Source organism: Mus caroli, unplaced genomic scaffold (assembly GCF_978045245.1).
Source record: "Mus caroli unplaced genomic scaffold, Mus_caroli_1 scaffold_34, whole genome shotgun sequence".
NCBI classification, from domain to species: domain Eukaryota; kingdom Metazoa; phylum Chordata; class Mammalia; order Rodentia; family Muridae; genus Mus; species Mus caroli.
The window spans coordinates 263,553-288,299 of NW_028227289.1; the positions used below are offsets into that span (position 1 = coordinate 263,553).

The 24,747-nt window shown below is 35.8% G+C and overlaps 1 pseudogene; it reads left to right on the forward strand.

The window, feature by feature from the left end:
* Positions 1-23,772, forward strand: LOC146999814 (uncharacterized; annotated as a pseudogene).
* The last annotated feature ends 975 nt before the right edge of the window (positions 23,773-24,747 follow it).

The following is a 24,747-nucleotide window of genomic DNA, read 5'->3' on the forward strand; positions in this document are numbered from 1 at the left end:
ATGGCTAAGAAACATAATAAACCATTTGTTTCACCTGTCCATCTTACTTCCTTAGAATACAGTGTGTTTGAAAACAACATAAAGAAGTTGTCAGTTAAATTCCTGGATATCTTGTTCTGCCATCAACATAACCACATACCTAAAAGTAATAAGCTATGCATCTGGTTTCATCAAAAAGAAGATTGCTTGGTATAGAGAACTAAATATTTTAATTTGGTACTATTGTAAAAATACATGCAAAAATTTTTATTAGATACTGTCTTCATTTACATTTCAAATGTTATCCCAAAAGTCCCCTATACCCTCCCCGACCCTGCTCCCCAACACATCCACTCTCGTTTCCTGGCCCTGGAATTACATATATTCCCTGTACTGGGGCATATAATCTTCGCAAGACCAAGGGCTCCCATTGATGGCTGACTAGGCCATCCTCAGCTACATATGCAACTAAAGATACAGCTCTGTGGAAGACTGGTTAGTTTATATTGTTGATCCTCCTATAGAGTTGCCGACCTCTTTAGCTCCTTGGTTGCTTTCTCTAGCTCCTTCTTTAGGGGCCCTGTGTTCCAACCAAGAGAGGACTACGAGCATCCACTTTTGTATTTTCCAGACACTGGAAGAGCCTCACAAGAGATAGCTATATAAGGGTCCTGTCAACAAAATGTTGCTGGAATATGCAATAGTGTCTGGGTTTGGTTGTATATGGAATGGATCCCCGGATGGGGCAGTCTCTGTATGGTCTTTTCTTCCATCTCAGCACCAAACTTTGTCTCTGTCACTCCTTCCATGGGTATTTTGTTCATACTTCATATGTAGAGACTATTTTATGATAGTTTTCCTTCCAGAAAGTCTGAGGAGTTTAGATAATATGAAGTATAAAAATAATATTAACTTTATGATGAGGGATGTATATAAACAAAGAAACAGGAAAAACTCAACAACTAAAGAGCTATTGACAAGGTAAATTGCTGTTAAATTTTAAAAATATATACACATTAATATTTATATGAAAATAGCATCATCAATATTTTAACCAATGTAAAGCTATTTTAATAAAATAAATAAGTCATTAAATAAATTAAACAAGGTGTATTGTTAAGTATGATGTTTTTCCAGTAATTTAAACTTTTACTAAATGTCCATATTATAGCTTTTTTAAAATTTAAAGTTCTTAGAAAAAAAATGTTCTTTAACTCATGTTCTACAGGTAGAAATTTACTATACCACTTCATGTTATGGTGAATTTTTTGGCAGAATACAGGGATAATATGTTTTAGGTTATTTTTCAAATATAAAATTTATAAGTAATTTTTAAATGGAAATAGTACTTACAAATATAAATATGAGAATACATTTAAATATATTCTATAGTTTATTTTTATGCTTATGTGTAATTTCTATATTGTGAAAATTCACTATCTATACTACATGTATATCATAAGTATGTGTAAATTGTATTTGTTTCTTCATTCAGATACAGCAAGGTAGCCCTGTTCTCTGTATCTTTGACAGTCACTGGGAAGTAGTAGGCCTCATCAGTGAATCTTCAATGACATCAAGACAGCCCCATATTTATCATGGATGAGGTTGTTTATTAAGACATATCAAAAGTTGTTGGATCCTATTTTTTGTCTGCTTTGCAATTTTTACCCTGGAATAGAAGATTGTCTTAGCAATAATCTAAGTGATGCTGTTTTTGCCTCCCATGGATTCTCATTTCAGTCATTGAGTAGATTAATTACTTCCTCACAAACAGACTAAGATGGAATCATCCTCCATTTTTATTTGTTTGTTTGTTTGTTTGCTTGCTTGTTTCAAATAACAAAGACTCTTTTGCAGGCAGTTAGCACCAATTTCAAGATGGACATATCCATTCAGCTAGCAAATTCTCAACATCGCAACCCTGGACAACTCCTAGTTTAAAACTTTCTGTATTTATAATTCAGCTGTTTTATGCAATCACCCATTCTGACTGTTTTATTCATTCTGAGACCTCAACTCACCCCAAAGCCTATGTATCATCTAGCATTCCTCAGAGAAATGCATTCAAGTACCAAAATGGAATAATTTCTGGTTCAGGCAGATACTGGACTGATCTTTTAGGTGCTATAACTGGATTTCATAGTATATCAATTAATGCTGTTGAATCTTTGATTCCACTTTCAAAGAAATAGATGGAGTCCAAGTAGGTTCTGAAATATTTTCTCTCAATTCTCAAACTAAACCTAGTATATTTCCTTCTCTTAGTCAATTTGTAGTTAAATGATGGCTAGAAATTTCTCCTGATATTAGACCTTTGGCACAGACACATGCTGTGCCCTATGAAACTAAAATAGTGATATGGAGCTCATTTGATAAAGAAATTAATCAAGAACAAACATATTATATTGTGGAAAAATAACTACTGGTGCAGATGTAGAAATTTATAGTGTAAATCTATGGACCCTTTTTTAGTTAGTAAAGTTGAGCTATTAACTCATCCCATGCTTAATGACTATGGATATCAGTACTCTTCAGCAACTCCTAAATTGAATGCCTTGTTCAATAGAGCTTGGTATTTAATGAAATCACAAAGCACCTTTACAAATCTCACGGAAAAATGATCTCTTCTAAATCTAAGTCAAATCAGTTATCCTCTATATTTACCGTTCCTTTTTCTTTACCTCTCCCTACAGACAATCCCTGTATGTCTTGGGCCTCTCATAAACAAAGTAAGATCATAGAATCAAGTAAACTTCATATAATTAGCCCATATAATTAGCTTCATTGAATAAGCATGAGACCAATATATTCAAACCACCAGAACAGATTGAAAATATACCATGACCTTTTTTCTACTCCAATATTAAACCTCTAATTTATTCTAAAATTAATTTCAAAAGACAATGGATACAGACTGCTTCAGACAGACTACAGCTATTGACATTTTCAGAAACTGAGTCAGGGAAATATTTGGAAAACCTTAAATCCAATAAAGCAAGAATGTGGTTTCAGGCTAAGAATAATGAAATACAATTCAAGAAACACCCTAAATTTCAATTTGAAGGTTCCAGAATCAAAAGTACAGAAGGTAAAATCAAATATTGGCTGAAGGCAAGAGGAGGCACAATTACATCCTTGGACCAAACAGAAACTCAAACAATTGCACCATGGAACCAACATGAATCCAGTATAGTTGGGTATTGGTTCTGGTCTAATTCTTATCACAGATGGATGAAGACACAAGATGTTAAGACTTCCCTACATTTTACTTATCTTGATGTTGACAAGGCCAGTCCATTGGCCAGGTCTGCAGGAAATACTGAATACTTGAAAAAGTCTGAATCCTTTAGAGTCAGGTCTTGGATACACACTGAGGCGCTGAAAACCACATACTGGACATAATCTAAATCTTCATACTAAAGAAACTAAAGTGGTTTGGTTTCCCATACAAACAAGAAGGGTCTGGCATCAATATGAAACTCAAATGATTCATTACTTGTCTAAGATGAAAGATGAAAAAAATACTACCTTGGTATCAATCACAAATAGATACATTAAAAACTTTGATTAAGGCAAAGTTTCCCAATGCAGCCCTCTTGCACCAAACATGAAGGTGATCAACAAGGACTTTGGACTCAAAGCCAAAATGATTTTGTTACACATGGGTTTCAAATTCAAATGAAAACCATCTCACAGTGGACAAAGGCAATAACTCAAGCAGAATACAAAGGGAGAATGTCTGAAGCTGAAATAAGTAGGCTCTGGAAACCACCTATGCTTGATGAATTAAGAAACTGGATACATCATGAAGTTTATACAGTTAAGAACTTTGATGATTTAGATGTTGGTATAGTTAAACCACGGGTACACAAAGAAGCCAAAACATTAATAAAATGGAGCCAGGCTGAATCTCCAAATGTAAATTCCCAGGTACCATATGAAACTGACATAGCAAATTTATGGAATCAAGATGAAACACCAATAACTAATGACAGGAAGGACTAATTAGAAGATACAATATGGATGAATTATCAACTTCAAGAAGTAAATATTTGGACAGAAACTAAAATTGATAGATTAACAATGTGGACAAAGACAGAAGCACCACTATCACAGAAATCTCATTGACACAGGTTGAAACTATCTCAGAACTGGTACTAGATAATGCTGAAACTGTAAATGATGTTAAAGCATCAATAAACAGATTATTGATGCTTTAAAAATCATTGACATAAGATAAATTCCAAATACTCACTTCCTTCACAGGGATGAGAACTGATAGTTTTACATCATTAATTCAGATAAAGTCTCCAACATCTAATACATGGCCACTCCATGTATTTGATAAAATCAATTTATGGACTCAAGCTATACATCCAAAAGGATATCAGTTGACAGAAAGTGTAGCTCCAACTGTCACAGTCTGGCTGAAAAGCAATCCTCTGTTAGTAAATCTATAGCTACAAGAAATATCTGATAGAGTTATAATACCATTGCCCCAGGTTGAATACCCACCATTAATCCTGCAGTCACTGGCTGTAACTTACACAGTCATATCACAGTTACTTCAAGCAGAATATGCACCAATTAATTTGTGGAGAAAACCTGTGTCTGATATAGTCAGAATATCATGGAATCAACCTGAATTATTTAATCTGAAAACACATCTGGTATCTCATACAAGAATGCTTCCATGGCCTGAGCCTGAACAGATACCCGAGTATTTATGGTTACTGCCAATAACTGATACACTCATACCACAGTGGCCCCAGGATGAATCTCCTAAAGTAAATATGGTGTCACCAGTAAACTTTGATGCACTGATAATATCTACATCACCAGGGCCACAGAAGCACACATCTGAAATGAATCTAAAGACACTACTTGCATCTGACAAAAAGACAACAGTTTCATCTCAGAGTGAATATTCAACAGGAAATATGCTTATATTACCTATGTATGACAGAGTCACATCTAGGTCCCAGTATAAGTCCCTATCAGCCTATCTATAGAAATGGACTATATTTGATACAAAGGTGCAATCATGTACTGAAGATCCTTAAAAATCAATGGTTACACATTTTGTGTGCTACAATTTCATCATCACGGATGGCATTTAGATGATTTTCAAGCAACAAATGTATGGGAAAATCTTGTGTCTGGTGAATTCATCCTATCAAGGATACTAGTTTCATCTCCAGAAGTAAATTCATGGGATTGTCTGATATCTGATACAATCATAGTCTCATGGCCTGAATCAAAATATTTACCAGTCAATAGGGGTCCACTTTTTAATGAAATTTCACCATCATGGCCTGAACTTCCACTAGTAAATTTAACAACATCATCTATATCTGATATAAACCTACCACATTGGTTACAGAAAGCAACTTTATGAGGAAATATATGGCCATGTAGTGTGTCTGATACAGTGACACCAACGTTGATCCAGATAGAATCTCCAATATTGAGTCTGTTGGTACTGCTACATCCTAATCCAGAGCCTTCAAATGCATTTTCAACATGAAATATATTGCCTATCCACTCAGCTGACATAATCACAGGACCATGGAATCATACTGAAACTCCATGCATATGTCATGTATCTGTTATTATTTCACCATTACCTCAGATTGAGTTTTGAGCTGAAAGTCTTTGGCCATTGCCTTTGTCTGGTACAGTGATACCATAACTGACCCATTTGGGTTCTTTGCCACTAGACCCAAGGACACTGCTACTGACTGATTTTATCACTTCTCTATGGACGCTTCCAGAACTTTTACCATCAAAGCTATGGAAATCACCTATATTTAATAGACACATACACTCTTTGCTCCAGACTGAATCTATAAAAGTAAATACACAGACACTGTTTGTGATTGATACATTCATTCTGCCATGGTCCACATCTACACACCAAACACTAACTATTTTGAAAGAGAAAATTGATAAAATATTATCACAATGGACCAAGTCTGCAGTTATTTTTGTACAGTCTCACATTCAATCTGTATCTGATATAAAGCAAAACCATATTCCTACTCCAGCAATCACACACTGGACACATGTAATATCTGATCATGGTTTGTTCAGAAACCAAGATGCTTCACCTGCAATATATTTTTGGAAAAAAATATGAATTTGATGCATTTGTTGAGTGGGCCTCTTCAGAATTCACAAATGTAAAGCACCCAACAGAGCCTATATCTGATATATTCAAGCAGGCCAAAATTTCAAGAACAGATCTTTGGACAAAGTTTGAAACAAATAGTACCTCACAGATTTCCCAATCTAATTCCAGAATCCTTAATCTCTGGACACACATTTTCAGAAATACAGTAACTTCACTGTTTCAGAGTATTTCTGTAAAGTTAATTCCTTGGGCAAAATTTCAATCTAGTACAATCAAAATAAGGACTCAGGCAGAGACTTAAATATTAACTCACTGGACACAGTCTATTTTTGAGAGTTACTCCATGGGCTCAAACTCTATTAGCAGTATAAAATCCAACACTTCATATAACTAGAACAGAACCACTGTGGACATTCACTGTCATTAAGGTTACAAAATCTGGGAAGCAATTTACAACAGAAATGATCTCACAAATGATAATAGAGAAATCTTCTACAGTAAATTTCTTTTCAAAATTTGTATTAAATAATATGTTCCTTTCTGGTCAAACAGTCAGTCCAATAGAAAGTCGATGGAAACAGACTGAAGCTGATGCAGTGATATGGACATGACACAAGTCCCTTAAAACATATATCCAGACAAATCCTTACTCTAAAATACTCACAAAATGGGGACCAAGTGAATTTTCAGAACAATTTTTCTGGACAGAACCTGAAGCTGGGAAAGCTATAGTCTGGCAACAGGGCAAATCTAAATCTTTTATTCCAAAGATAGGAGATACAGTTAAAGTGGTAAAAGTAAGAACAGAAACTGAATCCTCAGTCATAACTTATTTTGCAAAATTAGTTGCCAATTCACTGACCACACAGATACAAACAAAATTCCTAGCAGTGAATGTAGATACACAACCTCTACATGATACATTTAGAACAAATAGTAACTACCCATTAACAAAAAGTTGGATAAAGGAAAAAAATGCAGCAGGAATCTCTGAAAATAACTTGGTACTACCTGCAACAGAAATTGTAAGATTGTGCATATACATGGTGTATTCAACATTTAATTATTTGTTACAAAAAGAAACTGTAGTAACAGTATGGTCTCAAGTTGAACCTCAATAAATAAAGTTTCCTTTGGGAGAAGACTAAACTATCAAACATAATAAATACACTGGACACAGAGTGACTCACCATCAATATATCCATGCATAAATAATAAATTATCTAAACTCATACCTTGGACCCATGTTCAATACTTACCAGAATATCACTTGGCAGATTCAAACAAAACATCTTGGATGGAAACTGAATCTTTTCTAGCAAATATATGGAGAAAAACCACATTATCGAAAGTCATATACTGGAAACAACCTGAGTCTCTATCAGTAAGCCATTCAAAAAAGTGTTTCTATCGTCATACCATGGATCCAGAGGGAATTTCCACAAGAAGATAACTGGATAGGATATACTGCTCCAAAATTCATTCAATGGATTCAGGAGGAATCTGTATCAGAAAGTTCTGAGTCCAATGAACTGAGATCTACAACAATAAACAAATGGGTGTGGCCTTCATATAACCCTATCATATTAGCCCATTCTAAATCTTTAAAAGTATTTTTGCCAATGAGCTCTGTTTCTGAAACTTTCACACCATTGACTTGGAGTGATGTTCCATTAAACAATCACTGGGCACAGCCTGTATCTAAAAATATTATACCATGGACCAAGGTTTTATACATACCAGAAAACCTTTGGACAGAAGTTGTATATTCTACATTTGTACCAAGGACAAAGTTTATATCTTCATCAGAAATTATTCCTATACAACTTACTTATAATGAACTAAGATGGGCTAAGGATAAGATTTCAGAAATAATTACCTGCATATTTCCTGATTATCATGAATGTGTATCAAGGATCCAAAGTAGATCTCTAAATTCAGTACTAATGAAGGCTGATAGTTATATAGTAACAAAGACCTTCCAAGTTCCGTCTTCTTTAGATCTTTGGCACCAACAATAACAACTAAATTTACAACATGGAGACTGGATGAACTGTCATTACTGGAAACTGAGTTGAAGCCTATAACTTCCATACTTGTTGCATGGACCCAAGCTGAAGTTTCACAAAACTTATTAGCAGAAACTTAAACAACATTTGACACATCTCTGAACTCAACTGTAATTCCACCTGTACAATTTTATATAGACAGAAACTGATAAAGGACGATTTTTAACAGTGACTGAAAATGAAGCTAAGAAAAGTTTAATGATGTCTAATATTAATACTTTAATAGTTTCAGTGCGTGCTCCAACTTGTGTTATCCAACATTCAACCATAATTAGGGGAAAATCTTTTCTGTGGGCCCCTACAGAAACTCTAGACAGAAATACATGGTCTTTTTCTGAACTAGGATCACTTTTATCCTGGAAAGTGCCTGTACCTTTAGCCACTGGTTATGAGCTTCATCATAAACCAAAATATTGGTTTAAAACTAAAGTTGAAAGAATAAAACCATGGACTCAGTCAGACTTTCAGATAATAAATATTTTTAGTTCACTGAACATTAGCAAAGTAGAATTCTATGAAAAGCATATAATGTGTATGCATTCTGCTACTGGTGTATTTAATGCCTGGATCCAGTCTGAAACAGAAAGTTTAAGATTCTGGAATGTTTCAAAAGACAATATATTAAGGCCATGGTTCCAAATTGAAGATAGAAAAGACAATGCTAGGATCCAGCTGAATTCTAATACAGTAAAAGCGTGGCCTCAGGCTGAAACAGAAGTAATTAGGATTTGGACTGAGTCTGTATCTAATATTCCATTTGTCACAAGCTAAAATAGAACCAGAAAAGTACTTGAACATGTCTAATATCAATGCTATCTTATTTTGGTTCCAGTTTCAAAAAAATTCAACAAAACAAAGAACTAAACTTGAACATGAAACTGTTAACCCCTGGATCCAACAAGGATGCCAAATAGCACATTTCTGGAATGAACTTGAAATAAAGGTAGTAAAAACTAGGTCAGATTTTACATTTCAGTTCCTGACTCAAATCTATGCCATTAGACAATGGTCACAACCGGAATATGAAACTAAAGAATCATTGACACAGCCTAATGTTGGTATAGCTTACCCTTGGATTAAGTATAAAGGTTCTACTCAAACCTTAGAAATCATTGCATGGACTCACTCCAATACATTATTATACCCATTACAGACTCAAATAGATTTCACACTTCAGTATCTACCTCAAAATTATGCACTTAGGCAGTCATCACAGTTTGAATATGAAGCTACAAGATCTTTGACACAAAGTAATGGTTATAAAATCAACCCTTGGATTCAACACAAAGCATCCACTGAAACTCTAAAAATAATTTTCTGGACTCACTCTGATGCAGTAATATCATATTCAATGCAGACTCTAATAGATTCATTTAGATTTTGGAGCTAGTTTCAACCAAAACCAATTCCAAATTTGGAATCCAACAGCAGAACAATTTGGAGAAACATCAGTTTTGACTGAAGTTGGTATAGTAATGCCATCTTTTCAGTTTCAAGGTAATACAAGTAGTCTTATATTATTTCTATTCTAAAACTTGATAATATAGATAGCTGAATTCCATAGGCTTGACAAAGAGTGAGCGTCTAGAAACAGACTTCAGTACCACAGTTGAAAATAAGAGTCAGCACTCTGTAACTAAAAACTACTCTGGAATCTACCATAATACTCAGATATCTAGGACTTAGTCCATGGTAGGCATTAAGTCTCCAGGGTCAAGCTACACAAATACACAAAGACAGAATATCACATCCCTTTTTAGAGTTTCAAATGTTTGGTCTCCAAATTTATTCTAAATTTGTTAAAAATCTATAGATCCACCTTATTATCAAATGTGAGAAACCCTGGACTCAGCTTGAAACTTTATTATTCAGATTGTAGTCTTTATATCTCCAATGGTCAAGCTATCCATTATATATCAAATTAGATAATCCATAGAAAAATCTTCTCTAAAAACCAGATAGATCTGGAACTTTATATAAAACTGGTCTTACCTTTTTTTTTTTTTTTTCAGTTCCAACATTGATAATGTACAAAGTGGGACCAAGCTTGAATCAGACATATGAAGGTCCAGCCTTTATTTTTTAAAGTTGATGCAATATGATTATTTATTAATTTTGAACTTGAGTTTTGTGGAGAAATCATACTAATAAGTCACATGACATTTGTTTGTTTTTATTACCAGTATACATATCTCCATATCAACACAGATAATTGCTGTGTAAAGAAAAAAATTAAAGCTGCTCATTCTAACCTTGCAAGCTCACTAATAATTTTCTAATTTATATCAAACCAATTATGGAGACAATTCTTTGTGAAAGCTTTAGTAGCAAATTAGAAATAATTAGTACAAAAAGAAAGCCTTGATGTTCTGAAAATCTTAAATTTTTCTCCTTAGCTCTTTTTTCTTCTTATTTACAGTACTCTTCAAATCCATATACACTCTACTCACATAGTTACTTCTCTTCTTGAAATGACTGTTTTGCTATTACTCATCCTCATTCTCTTCTATCCTGAAATCTCTTCTGTTTTTCAACAACTTCAGATACTATGTTTCAGGAACTAAGGCTCTCACACTTACTGAGTATAGTATTATCTTACATTTTTATTTCCCCACAATTTTCTAGACACACTTTTAAGGAAAAAAAAAACCATGTTAATTCCTCTCAACCTGGCCTTCAAGATAAGCACTCAATAGAACTACAATCAAGAATCAATGTTTCATTGTCTGAATGTCACCTAAGTATGATATGGAAAGATAATCTTCAAGTTCTATGGCTCTACAAAACAGCAATTGTTGATCATAAAACCACAGGCAACTTTCTGATAAACATGTTTGAATTGTTTTTGTTTAGATAAAATAATCGTATTCTAAATTAAGCACAAAATTTCCAAGATCAGAGATATATTTTTTTCACTAATGAAAATAACTCTTGTTTTTGATATTAGTCATTGTCTATTGTATATAGTATTTTCTTTTCTGAGGGTAAAACCATAATTGACAATGAGTTCAGTGAAAACTGTTTATAGATTATTGTGATTTTGCAGTTAGTAAATTAGTGATTGTTCATACATCTTTAATAATCACAACTTCACTAGAACTGACTATGAGTAGTTGGCTATGTTTCCAGTACAAGACATGGATCTCTCAAGTTCAACATGATTTAAGTCCATTTAGAGAGTTAGAGGGTTTGTGTGTGTGTGTGTGTGTGTGTGTGTGTGTGTGTGTGTGTGTGTGTGTGTGTGAAAGTATGATAATATTTCAGTACTCCTCAGTGCTTAGGACTGGGATATTATTTTATTTAAGAACTAGATAAGCAGAATTGAAAAGATTGAGGAAAGTACTAATAGTCTCTCTTCATATAATGAAAATTAGAATAGCTTAGTAACATATTTCTTTGTGTTTAGTCAAAGATAAAGATGTCAGATCCAGAAACATTTTTTTTTGTGTATAAACCCCAGAATAGAAATGTAAGAACACTAACTCAAACTTTATCCTTCTAGAATGTGGCTTATGCCCTGGACTTGTTTCCCACTGTCCCAACTGCTGGGAAGCTGAAATAGGTGAATTTTCCTGGATAGTTTCTGTGCAACGTTCTTACTCACACTTCTGTGCAGGCTCTATACTTAATGAAAGGTGGGTTCTTTCATCTGCTCGATGTACCAATTTTGTGTAAGTCTGAATAAAACTTGTCAAATTGGTTTCATATCACATATGTGTGTTAACTGAGATTGTTAATGAGTATCTTCCTTTGAAATGCAGCATATATATATTTCCTTATTTAACTCTGATGTATCAACTCACACTAAGCGATACATTTCCTCATCTAATATGACAGCATTCCTCAAGTAATAGATGAGTCAATTTTTAGCCTTTTGCCATGATGTGTACATCATTTTGTTGTATTTGTTTTACTTCATGCTTTTGCCAGAATTATTGTGTATTTTGAGAATACTTTCAATATCCTAATAAAATACTTGTAAGTTATGGTAAATATCTCAATTTTATACTATTTTACCTGTATGAATATTGAAAGTGCTAACTTCAATCAAAAGATCCCCTATTCTGACTAAATATTGTTGGCCTTACAGTCATGTAAAAATCATATACATTTATTGTGATTAACATAATTTTAAAAGTATATGACAGAAATAATTACTAAAATTATTTAGTAATACAATAATTTCTTATATCATTGTAAAATTTAATTTTAGGATATGGAAATATTTATTAATACCGAGTCCTATAATGAAGTTTTATTATTAACAATGCATTAGATGCCTAATAGAAATAATGTAAATAAGTATAGGAAGAGTACATTCTGCATTCAAAAGCTTGTTATTTTGTAATATCTAGAGGCAGAACTAGGAAGATTGTGAGCATATTACCACTATAGGTTCCAGAATGTACAAGCAACTTAGTAAGATACTAGATAAGTAGACTGAATATACCCTAAACCAATACTCATTTCTTCCAAAATATAAACAGATATTTTGATATAGTATTTTACTGTACACTTGTATTTAATGTGGATTATGTGACCTCTAGGGTGTTTCATATTAAAAAGTAAAATTAAAACTCTTGATTTTTTTTTTTCTCCAGAAAACGGTCAGAAGCCCTGGCTTTAGTCCAAGTGGGGCTGGTTGATCTTCAGGACCCTACCCAAGGTAAAATTGAGGGTATCCACCATTCCATGCCATATTTAGGTCCCAGTGGACCATTAGGACCTGGTCTAATCTTCCTGAAGGAGCCCCTTCATTTTCAACCTTTGGTGCTTCCTATTTGCCTGGAGAAAAGTCAGGAGCAAGAGAAACATAACCAGCTATATGACTGCTGGTTACCCAGTTGGTCCCTTATGAGGGGTAAGTAATGACAAACAGAGTGGATTAATATAGTAGATTTTTCTTATGATAAATTGAGGTTTTATATTGTTATTTTCACATTTCTCCTGTATAACAATAACACAAAATGAAAATCTTTCTGATTTCTTTCAGGAAGTCCTGGTATCCTGCAAAAAAGGCACCTAAGCATCATGCAAGTCAGCACTTGTGCCAAATTTTGGCCTCAACTGAAAGAGTTCACTTTCTGTGTATAAGCCAAGAAAGCTATGGGGAAATTTGGCTGTAAGGTGACAAACTGAGGAACCCTGGAGAGCAGAGATATAAAGATGTACCATTTAGTAACAAATAAGATCTATTCTCATTTTTCAGTCTGTCAATTAATATTGTGTTTCTTATTTATTATAGGGTGATCTTGTGTTTCTTATTTTTTATAGGGTGATCTTGGGGAACCTTTGGTATGTCATCTGCAACGTAAAGATACATGGGTACAGATGGGAATTTTAATTCACTTTGATGAAAACTGCAAAAAGCCCTATGTCTTCAGCCATATTAGCCCTTTTATATTCTGGCTCCTGCGACTATTTCAGTTTCCAATTCCTTGGCTGTCTTTATCAAGAGAAAAGTCTCTACTTATACATCTTTAACTGTCTCTATTCATCCACACTACATCTCTCTGTCACAGCCTCGGGTAAGGTCAAAGAATATTATTGTAAGGAATATAGGAAAAATTAAGAAAAAAAGAGAAATACAAAACAAAGAAAACAAATTGTGTCTGCAGGAGTTCCATTATTTTTGTTTGCCTAATATCCGAAGTTGTGTGTGTGTGAGTGTGTGAGTGTGTGTGTGTGTGTGTGTGTGTGTGTGTGTGTGTGTGTGTTTGCAAAGGCACTTTACAATTATCATACTACCCAGATTTTATGAGGTTACTATACAATATACATAATTGGCTATTCTTATTATAATCACAGCAGCTGAATATGCTGAGAGCTAGAAAAGTAAATAATTGGTTACATTCTTAAAAGCCAAAGTGCAGATCTGATTTTGGCAGTTTAATTCCTAACGAATTTTTTTCTTTATTAATGTACCAATTTCATAAGTAGGTGGTAAAATAATTTTCAAAATAAATGTCTGGTTTTATTGATAGGTATTATTGACTTTGTAAGGTTCCATATAGATACAACTCTATAATATGTATTTGTGATTGACATGTTCTCACATTCAGTTTTTGGAAGCATATCACAATATCATTAATGGCTATTTTACCTTAATTTCTTCTGAAATGCTTACTAATGCTACATATAATCAAGGTTCAATAAAAAGATAAATATGTTTCTTCACTTATATTGAAAACTATTTTTCAAACATGAGTGAAAGAATTTTGATAATTTGTAGAAATACAAAGCTCAAAACTTTTCATAGAGGGGTAAATAGAATTTGCACCAGAGATTATAGTTAAACTTCCCTTTCCCTTTATTTCTTTGCTTTTTTAAGAACAAACAAATGTCACAATTTGTATACATATATTAATCAGCATTGGTTGACAAATCAGTGACTAAAGTTTTGTTTTATTTATCATGAGCACATTTGCAATACTCAATCTTGAAATTTCTTACTAAGTTTTTGAGATCTACATACAAGTTTTTAAAATCAGTAAGCTTAGTCTTGGATACTTTGGAGTCAATGGTCTTATATCTAAAATCCTCATTCATTTTGTATACCTTAAAATTAAACTGTTCTTTCTTATTTCCTATGCATCCAAATAGTTATAAAAGTATAAAATGGTATTTTCCTAGGTTTGTAAGAAGAAAAATATTCTACATAAGAAGGTTTCCAATATTTTCCCCAGTGAAATGGAAAAGTAAAAAGTTAATTGTTGTGTCTGGCCAGCAGATCACAGCCTGGGTTCTAGCCTGGAAAGGCATTTTGGAGAACTGGAAGAGAAGAGGGGCTAGGCGATAAGAGAAAGAAATGCAGCTAAGACAGGCAGATTCTGATCAAAGCTCAATTTTACTGTTCCACACGCAGTTATGAAGGGGAAGGGGGCCGACTCCCGCCAAATAATCTCGGGGTCCAGTAGGAGGGTGACCACGTGTATGGCTCCCAAAAGCAAAGCGGCAGGTTCCAGCAGTGGGCGTGGCAGAACGATTGAACGGGAAGCTCCACCCCTGAGCAAGCAGGTTTCAGGCTGGGGGAGGGGAGACTACAGTTAAACATTTTTTTTGATTTTTAATATTTTTATTACATATTTTCCTCAATTACATTTCCAATGCTATCCCAAAAGTCCCCCATAGCGCCCCCCACTTCCCTACCCACCCATTCCCATTCTTTTGACCCTGGCATTCCCCTATATTGGGGCATATAAAGTTTGCAAGTCCAATTGGCCTCTCTTTCCATTGATGGCCGACTAGGCCATCTACTGATACATATGCAGCTAGAGACAAGAGCTCCGGGGTTCTGGTTAGTACATCATGTTGTTCCAACAATAGGGTTGCAGATCCCTTTAGCTCCTTGGGTACTTTCTCTAACTTCTCCATTGGGAGCCCTGTGATACATCCAATAGCTGACTGTGAACATCAACTCCTGTGTTTGCTAGGCCCCGGCATCGTCTCACAAGAGACAGCTAGCTATATTTGGGTCCTTTCAGCAAAATCTTGCTAGTGTATGCAATGGTGTCAGCGTTTAGAAGCTGATTATGGGATGGATCCCTGGATACGGCAGTCTCTAAATGGTCCATCCTTTCATCACAGCTACGACCTTTGTCTCTGTAACTCCTTCCCTGGGTGTTTTGTTCCCAATTCTAAGTAGGGGCACAGTGTCCACACTTTGGTCTTCATTCTTCTTGAGTTTCATGCGTTTATCAAATTGTATCTTATATCTTGGGTATCCTAAGTTTTGGGCTAATATCCACTTATCAATGAATACATATTGTGTGAGTTCTTTTGTGATTGTGTTACTTCACTCAAGATGATGCCCTCCAGGTCCATCCATTTGGCTAGGAATTTCATAAATTCATTCTTTTTAATAGCTGAGTAGTACTCCATTGTGTAAATGTACCATAATTTCTGTATCCATTCCTCTGTTGAGGGACATCTGGGTTCTTTCCAGCTTCTGGCTATTATAAATAGGGCTGCTATGAACATAGTGGAGCATGTGTCCTTTTACCGGTTGGGACATCTTCTGGATATATGCCCAGGAGAGGTATTGCTGGATCCTCTGGTAGGACTATGTCCAATTTTCTGAGGAACCGCCAGACTGATTTCCAGAGTGGTTGTACAAGCTTGCAATCCCACCAACAATGGAGGAGTGTTCCTCTTTCTCCACATCCTTGCCAGCATCTGCTGTCACCTGAATTTTTGATCTTAGCCATTCTGACTGGTGTGAGGTGGAATCTCAGGGTTGTTTTGATTTGCATTTCCCTGATGATTAAGGATGTTGAACATTTTTTCAGGTGTTTCTCTGCCATTCGGTATTCCTCAGGTGAGAATTCTTTGTTCAGTTCTGAGCACCATTTTTTAATGGGGTTATTTGACTTTCTGGAGTCCACCTTCTTGAGTTCTTTATATATATTGGATATTAGTCCCTTATCTGATTTAGGATAGGTGAAGATCCTTTCCCAATCTGTTGGTGGTTTTTTTGTCTTATTGATGGTGTCTGTAGCCTTGCAGAAGCTTTGTAGTTTCATGAGGTCCCACTTGTCACTTCTCGATCTTACAGCACAAGCCATTACTGTTCTATTCTGGAATTTTTCCCCTGTGCCCATATCTTCAAGGCTTTTCCCCACTTTCTCCTCTATAAGTTTCAGTGTCTCTGGTTTTATGTGAAGTTCCTTGATCCACTTAGACTTGACCTTAGTACAAGGAGATAGGAATGGATCGATTCGCATTCTTCTACATGTTAACAACCAGTTGTGTCAGCACCATTTGTTGAAAATGCTGTCTTTCTTCCACTGGATGTTTTTAGCTCCCTTTTCGAAGATCAAGTGACCATAGGTGTGTGGGTTCATTTCTGGGTCTTCAATTCTATTCCATTGGTCTATTTGTCTGTCACTATACCAGTACCATGCAGTTTTTATCACAATTGCTCTGTAGTAGAGCTTTAGGTCCACCATGGTGATTCCACCAGAGGTTCTTTTATCCTTGAGAAGAGTTTTTGCTATCCTAGGTTTTTTGTTATTCCAGATGAATTTGCAGATTGTACTTTCTAATTCGTTGAAGAATTGAGTTGGAATTTTGATGGGGATTGCATTGAATCTGTAGATTGCTTTTGGCAAGATAGCCATTTTTACAATGTTGATCCTGCCAATCCATGAGCATGGGAATCTTTCCATCTTCTGAGATCTTCTATAATTTCTTTCTTCAGAGACTTGAAGTTTTTATTATACAGATCTTTCACTTCCTTAGTTAGAGTCACGCCAAGATATTTTATATTATTTGTGACTATTGAGAAGGGTGTTGTTTCCCTAATTTCTTTCTCAGCCTGTTTATTCTTTGTGTAGAGAAAGGCCATTGATTTGTTTGAGTTAATTTTATATCCAGCTACTTCACCGAAGCTGTTTATCAGGCTTAGGAGTTCTCTGGTGGAATTTTTAGGGTCACTTATATATACTATCATATCATCTGCAAAAAGTGATATTTTGACTTCATCTTTTCCAATTTGTATCCCTTTGATCTCCTTTTGTTGTCGAATTGCTCTGGCTAGGACTTCAAGCACAATGTTGAATAGGTATGGAGAAAGTGGACAGCCTTGTCTAGTCCCTGATTTTAGAGGGATTGCTTCAAGCTTCTGACCATTTACTTTGATGTTGGCTACTAGTTTGCTGTAGATTGCTTTTATCATGTTTAGGTATGGGCCTTGAATTCCTGATCTTTCCAAGACTTTTATCATGAATGGGTGTTGGATCTTGTCAAATGCTTTTTCCGCATCTAAGGAGATGACCATGTGGTTTTTGTCTTTGAGTTTGTTTATATACTGGATTACGTTGATGGATTTCCGTATATTGAACCATCCCTGCATCCCTGGGATGAAACCTACTTGGTCAGGATGGATGATTGTTTTGATGTGTTCTTGGATTCGGTTAGCAAGAACTTTATTGAGGATTTTTGCATCAATATTCATAAGGGATATTGGTCTGAAGTTTTCTATCTTTGTTGGGTCTTTTTGTGGTTTAGGTATCCGAGTAATTGTGGCTTCATAGAATGAGTTGGGTAGAGTACCTTCTGTTTCTATTTTGTGGAATAGTTTGTGAAGAACTGGGATTAGATCTTCTTTGAAGGTCTGATAGAACTCTGCACTAAACCCATCTGGTCCTGGGCTTTTTTTAGTTGGGAGACTATTAATGACTGCTTCTATTTCTTTGGGGGATATAGGGCTGTTTAGATCATTAACCTGATCTTGATTCAACTTTGGTACCTGGTATCTGTCTAGGAACTTCTCCATTTCATCCAGGTTCTCCAGTTTTGTTGAGTATAGCCTTTGGTAGAAGGATCTGATGGTGTTTTGGATGTCTTCAGGATCTGTTGTTATGTCTCCTTTTTCATTTCTGATTTTGTTAATTAGGATGCTTTCCCTGTGCCCTCTAGTGAGTCTGGCTAAGGGTTTATCTATCTTGTTGATTTTCTCAAAGAACCAGCTCCTTGGTTGGTTGATTCTTTGAATAGTTTTTCTTGTTTCCACTTGGTTGATTTCACCCCTGAGTTTGATTATTTCCTGCCATCTACTCCTCTTGGGTGAATTTGCTTCCTTTTGTTCTAGTGCTTTTAGGTGTGTTGTCAAGCTGCTAATGTGTGCTCTCTCTAGTTTCCTTTTGGAGGCACTCAGAGCTATGAGTTTTCCTCTTAGAAATGCTTTCATTGCGTCCCATAAGTTTGGGTATGTTTTGGCTTCATTTTCATTGAACTCTAAAAAGTCCTTAATTTCTTTCTTTATTCCTTCCTTGACCAAGGTATCATTGAGAAGGGTGTTGTTCAGTTTCCACGTGAAGGTTGGCTTTCTATTATTTATTTTGTTATTGAAGATCAGCCTTAGTCCATGGTGATCTGATAGGATGCATGGGACACTTTCAATATTTTTGTATCTGTTGAGGCCTGTTTTGTGACCAATTACGTGGTCAATTTTGGAGAAGGTACCATGAGGTGCTGAGAAGAAGGTATATCCTTTTGTTTTAGGGTAAAATGTTCTGTAGATATCTGCCAGATCCATTTGATTCATAATTTCTCTTAGTTTCTCTGTGTCCCTGTTTAGTTTCTGTTTCCATGATCTGTCCATTGGTGAAAGTGGTGTGTTGAAGTCTCCCACTATTATTGTATGAGGTGCAATGTGTGCTTTGAGATTTACTAAAGTTTCTTTAATGAATGTGGCTGCCTTTGTATTTGGAGCATAGATATTCAGGATTGATAGTTCCTCTTGGAGGATTTTACCTTTGATGAGTATGAAGTGTCCCTCCCTGTCTTTTTTAATGACTTTGGGTTGGAAGTCAATCTTATCAGATATTAGAATGGCTACTCCAGCTTGTTTCTTCATGCCATTTGCTTGGAAAATTGTTTTCCAGCCTTTCATTCTGAGGTAGTGTCTATCTTTTTCTCTGAGATGAGTTTCCTGTAAGCAGCAAAATGTTGGGTCTTGTTTGTGTAGCCAGTTTGTTAGTCTATGTGTTTTTATCGGGGAGTTGAGTCCATTGATATTAAGAGATATTAAGGAAAAGTAATTGTTGTTTCCTGTTATTTCTGTTGTTAAAGTTGGCATTTTGTTCTTGTGGCTGTCTTCTTTTAGGTTTGTTGAGGGATTACCTTCTTGTTGTTTCTAGGGCGTGGTTCCTGTCCTTGTATTGTTTTTTTTCTGTTATTATCCTTTGAAGGGCTGGATTCGTGGAGAGATAATGTGTAAATTTGGTTTTGTCGTGGAATACTTTGGTTTCTCCATCTATGTTAATTGAGAGTTTGGCTGGGTATAGTAGCCTGGGCTGGAATTTGTGTTCTTTTAGTGTCTCTATAACATCCGTCCAGGATCTTCTGGCTTTCATAGTCTCTGGTGAAAAATCTGGTGTAATTCTGATAGGCTTGCCTTTATATGTTACTTGGCCTTTTTCTCTTACTGCTTTTAGTATTCTATCTTTATTTAGAGCATTTGTTGCTCTGATTATTATGTGTCGGGAGGTATTTCTTTTCTGGTCCAGTCTATTTGGAGTTCTGTAGGCTTCTTGTATGTTCATGGGCATCTCTTTCTTTAGATTTGGGAAGTTTTCTTCTATAATTTTGTTGAAGATGTTTGCTGGTCCTTTGAGTTGAAAATCTTCATTCTCATCCACTCCTATTATCCGTAGGTTTGGTCTTCTCATTGTGTCCTGTATTTCTTGGATGTTTTGAGTTAGGATCTTTTTGCATTTTACATTTTCCTTGATTGTTGTGCCGATGTTCTCTATGGAATCTTCTGCACCTGAGATTCTCTCTTCTATCTCTTGTATTCTGTTGCTGATGCTCGTATCTATTGTTCCAGATTTCTTTCCTAGGGTTTCTATCTCCAGTGTTGCCTCATTTTGGGTTTTCTTTATTGTGTCTACTTCCCTTTTTAGGTCTAGTATGGTTTTGTTCATTTCCATCATCTGTTTGGATGTGTTTTCCTGTTTTTCTGTAAGGACTTCTACCTGTTTGATTATGTTATCCTGTTTTTCTTTAAGGATTTGTAACTCTTTAGAAGTGTTCTCCTGCAATTCTTTAAGGGATTTTTGTGCTTCCTCTTTAGTGTCTTCTGCCTGTTTAGCAGTGTTCTCCTGTATTTCTTTAAGTGTGTTATTAAAGTCCTTCTTGAAGTCCTCTACCATCATCAGGAGATATGCTTTTAGATCTGTGTCTAGCTTTTCCGGTGTGTTGGGGTGCCCTGGACTGGGCGAAGTGGGGGTGCTGGGTTCTGATGATGGTGAGTGGTCTTGGTTTCTGTTAGTAAGATTATTACGTTTACCTTTCGCCATCTGGTAATCTCTGGGGTTAGTTGTTATCGTTGTCACTGTTTAAAGATTGGAGCAGAAGCTGTGTTCCACTCACCAGCAGTCTCTAAATCCTGTGGTGGGGGTCGTGGGTAGCTGACGGTACCCTGGTGCTGGTCCAGCCGGAAGAGGCCTGTGGTCCTACTCAGGCCGGTTTTCTGCTTCCCTAACTAATGTAGTCTCTGGTCCCGCGTGCAATTGGATTGGAGCAGAAGCTGTGTTCCACTCTCCAGAAGTCTTAAGATCCTGTGGCGGGTGTTGTGGGTAGCTGGCGAGTGGCAGCCGACCCTGCGCCCCAGCTGCCCCGGTGCTCTTCTGACCGGAAGAGGCTTGTGGCCCTATGTAGGCCGGGTTTCTCTCTCCCCAACCAGAGCAGTCTCAGGTCCCGCGTGATTGGACTGGAGCAGAAGCTGTGTTCCACTCACCAGCAGTCCCAAAATCCTGCGGCGGGGGTCGTGGGTAGCTGGCGGGTGTCAGGCAACCCTGCGCTCCAGCTACCCCCGCGCTGATCCGGCCGGAAGAGGCCTGTGGCCCTACTCAGGCTGGTTTCTGCTTCCCTAACTAATGCAGTCTCAGGTCCCGCGCGCAATTGGATTGGAGCAGAAGCTGTGCTCCACTCACCAGAAGTCTTAAGATCCTGTGGCGGGTGTTGTGGGTAGCTGGCGAGTGTCAGCCGACCCTGCACCCCAGCTGCCCCGGTGCTTTTCTGCAGTTAATCATTTTTTGAGGAAAAACATACACATAAAGATTAAAGAAGTTTTCATTGCAAAATATAACAACAATGCCAGTTGTTTTAGCAGTTACATTAGGAATTAAAAGTTTGAAAAAAGTGGGTATAAGTTACACCAAATTTATCCCGTACTTTTTTTTCTTTTAACCCAAATTTGTCAGATCATATGTCTCTGCAATATACTATGCCATGGAAAGCTCTTATTTTCACTTGTGGCAATCAGATTTGCAGTGGCTCCTCAATTAGTAGCTATTGGATTCTTACTTCTTCCTACTGTGTCAGGCACATGTAAGTTTATGTCACATACTGTCTCCTATTTTGTATTTTCTCTGCTTTGTTAAGATTATTTTGGGTCAAGTTGCTATAACTGTTAAAACCTTTTCTACGATTATTACATCTTTCTTTCAAGATAAACAGAAAAGTGCTTCAATATTAGAATTATATTTGTTTTTTAATGATTCTCATGTCTGATTGTATATGAACTCCGACCTCATTTGTACAGTTCTTCCTCTACAAAGAAGGAAATAAAGCAACTAAGGAGATAAACATAGTTTGTAAAGCTTGCAGTTTCCCGCAGACACTATTTTTATCAATATCTTCTTATGCCTAGGAATTCAAAAGATACTGTTGTGATACTGGGCCTTCGGATTCCAGGGACACCTCTGAGAGTTGTTAAGGTGACTGCTATTTTACTGCATGAACAATTCCAGTTAGTGAATCAGGTTGCAAGAAATCATCTAGCTCTTGGGCTCCTTCAAGAAAGTCAGAGTTCTATTTACATAGTAGCACCTTTAGGCAATATTAAGAATCTAAACAGCTCAGAATGCTGGCTTTCTGGACAACAAATTCTCAAACAAGGTTAGTAGCACAACTTTCATTTTACTTATTGGGAATAGTTCTATATACTTTTAGTTGAGTAACACACTTTTAATTGTACACTTAAGGGAGAATTGTAACTATAATTTTTTAAATACCTTTTAAAATAACTTTAAAATTGTTGTGTAAATTGGAAACCTGTCCTGAGATATATATTTTATTCATAATAATGTTAATAAGATTTTATCTCACCATAATAAGTTAAATATGATGGGTATATATAATAAATTTTAATTTTATCTAAAATCTGTTTTTTTTAACATAGCATTTATATACATGATTTTTTTTTTATATTGCATCTGTTTTTCTAGGGGATATATTTGACAATCCAGAAATGTTACAGGTACAAGTGATGGGAGTTTCTAACTGGGCCTATCTCTATCCCGACATAGAAGATTCTATTGTTTGCTATGCTGCACAGGTCAGAGGACTTGAAATAAATGTGGTAACTAGATCAGCTTTCCTTTTTGTTTTTATTTTATGTTATACAAATAGAAGACATTTACTTCTTTATAAAGAACATATTTTAGTAAACCACGGGACAATAGTTCTTTTTAAATATGTCATTTGATGCAATATATTTCTATCTACATACATAAAAGAATAATTTTTTTACAACTAAGTTGAACAGAAGTCTGAAAATATGTGATCTTATTTACAACATATTATTTATTGTTTATCTGTTTGTATTAAATCTAGCCATTTCATCATTTTCCTTCTTATATTTCAGGTATCCCATTAAATCATCAACTCCCTCCAAATAAAAACTATTTAATTTGTCCATTTAGTGCTCCCCTGCGTTTACAGTCATGAACATTACATATTTCCTTCTTCATGGCTCTCTCAGTTCAGCCATTTCAATTTTACTTTTTAAAACTTAATCATGTAGTTGAAGCCATATTGGCTTTGGTATTTGTGATTAATTTGAGATAGGTAAGATTCATTCATAGATTCATATTGTACGTGCACATGGCATTGCTATTACAATTTATGAATTTTGAGACTAAATAATAACTTTGGATAGCAACTTACATTTCTTCTTTGTTTTACTTTACAGGAGTCAGTGAGTCCTGGAAGCACTGTTATGTGCAGACCATTGTCTGGCAATGGGGACAAATAGACTCCACCAGTCTCAAGCATTTAGCTACTTTAGTGAGCCTTTGATTAGTCATATTATTTTTTAAAATGCTTTATTTATTTGAATATATGTACACATGTTTACAAGCTTTGGGTGCCCATGGCAGTTCAAAGTCAAAGGATTCCATTGAAGATACTCTCAATTGAGGGATGCCTAACAGAGATAATGAGAATGAAATGTAAATCTTATGCAAGAATAGTGAACACTCTAACCACTATGCTATCTCTTGTTCCCCTATCTGTCTCATACTGACTGTGTATATTTAAATGCCCACATGAGTACAGGACAGGTGTACATGAAGATGAGAGGAGAGTACTGGATCTCTTGGAACAGAGATTGCAGCTATTTGTAAGTAACTGTGAGGTCGGGGAAAGAGCAGTAAGCAATCTTAAGTACTGAATCATCACTCTCCATCTCCTAACTTGTAATTTTAAACAATACCAAAAACATACTTAACATGAAAAATATACAAGGATTGGTTTAGCATTATATTATTCTTTAACAACCAATGAAACTGACCTTATATGGAAATATGTTACTTAAGAGCAAATGTGTATTTTTCCAGTCTTCCAGTTTATTAACTATATACATTCTTGTTCATATGTAAGAAATAATTCATTATCACTTAAATTGTAACAAAGTAAATTTAAAAAAAATCTTTTATTAGATATTTTCTTCATTTACATTTCAAATGATATCCCTAAAGTTTCCTATACCCTCCCCCAGCCCTGGTCCCCTACCTACCTGCTCCCACTTCTTGGCCCTGGCATTTCCCTGTACTGGGGCATATAAAGTTTGAAAGATCAAGGGGCCTCTCTTCCCAATGATGGCCGACTAGGCCATCTTCTGCTACATATGCAACTAGAGACATGAGCTCTGGGGGTACTGGTTAGTTTATTTTGTTGTTCCACTTATAGGGTTGCAGACCCCTTCAGCTCCTTGGGTAATTTCTCTACCTCCTTCATTGGGGGCCCAGTGTTCCACCCAATAGCTGACTGTGA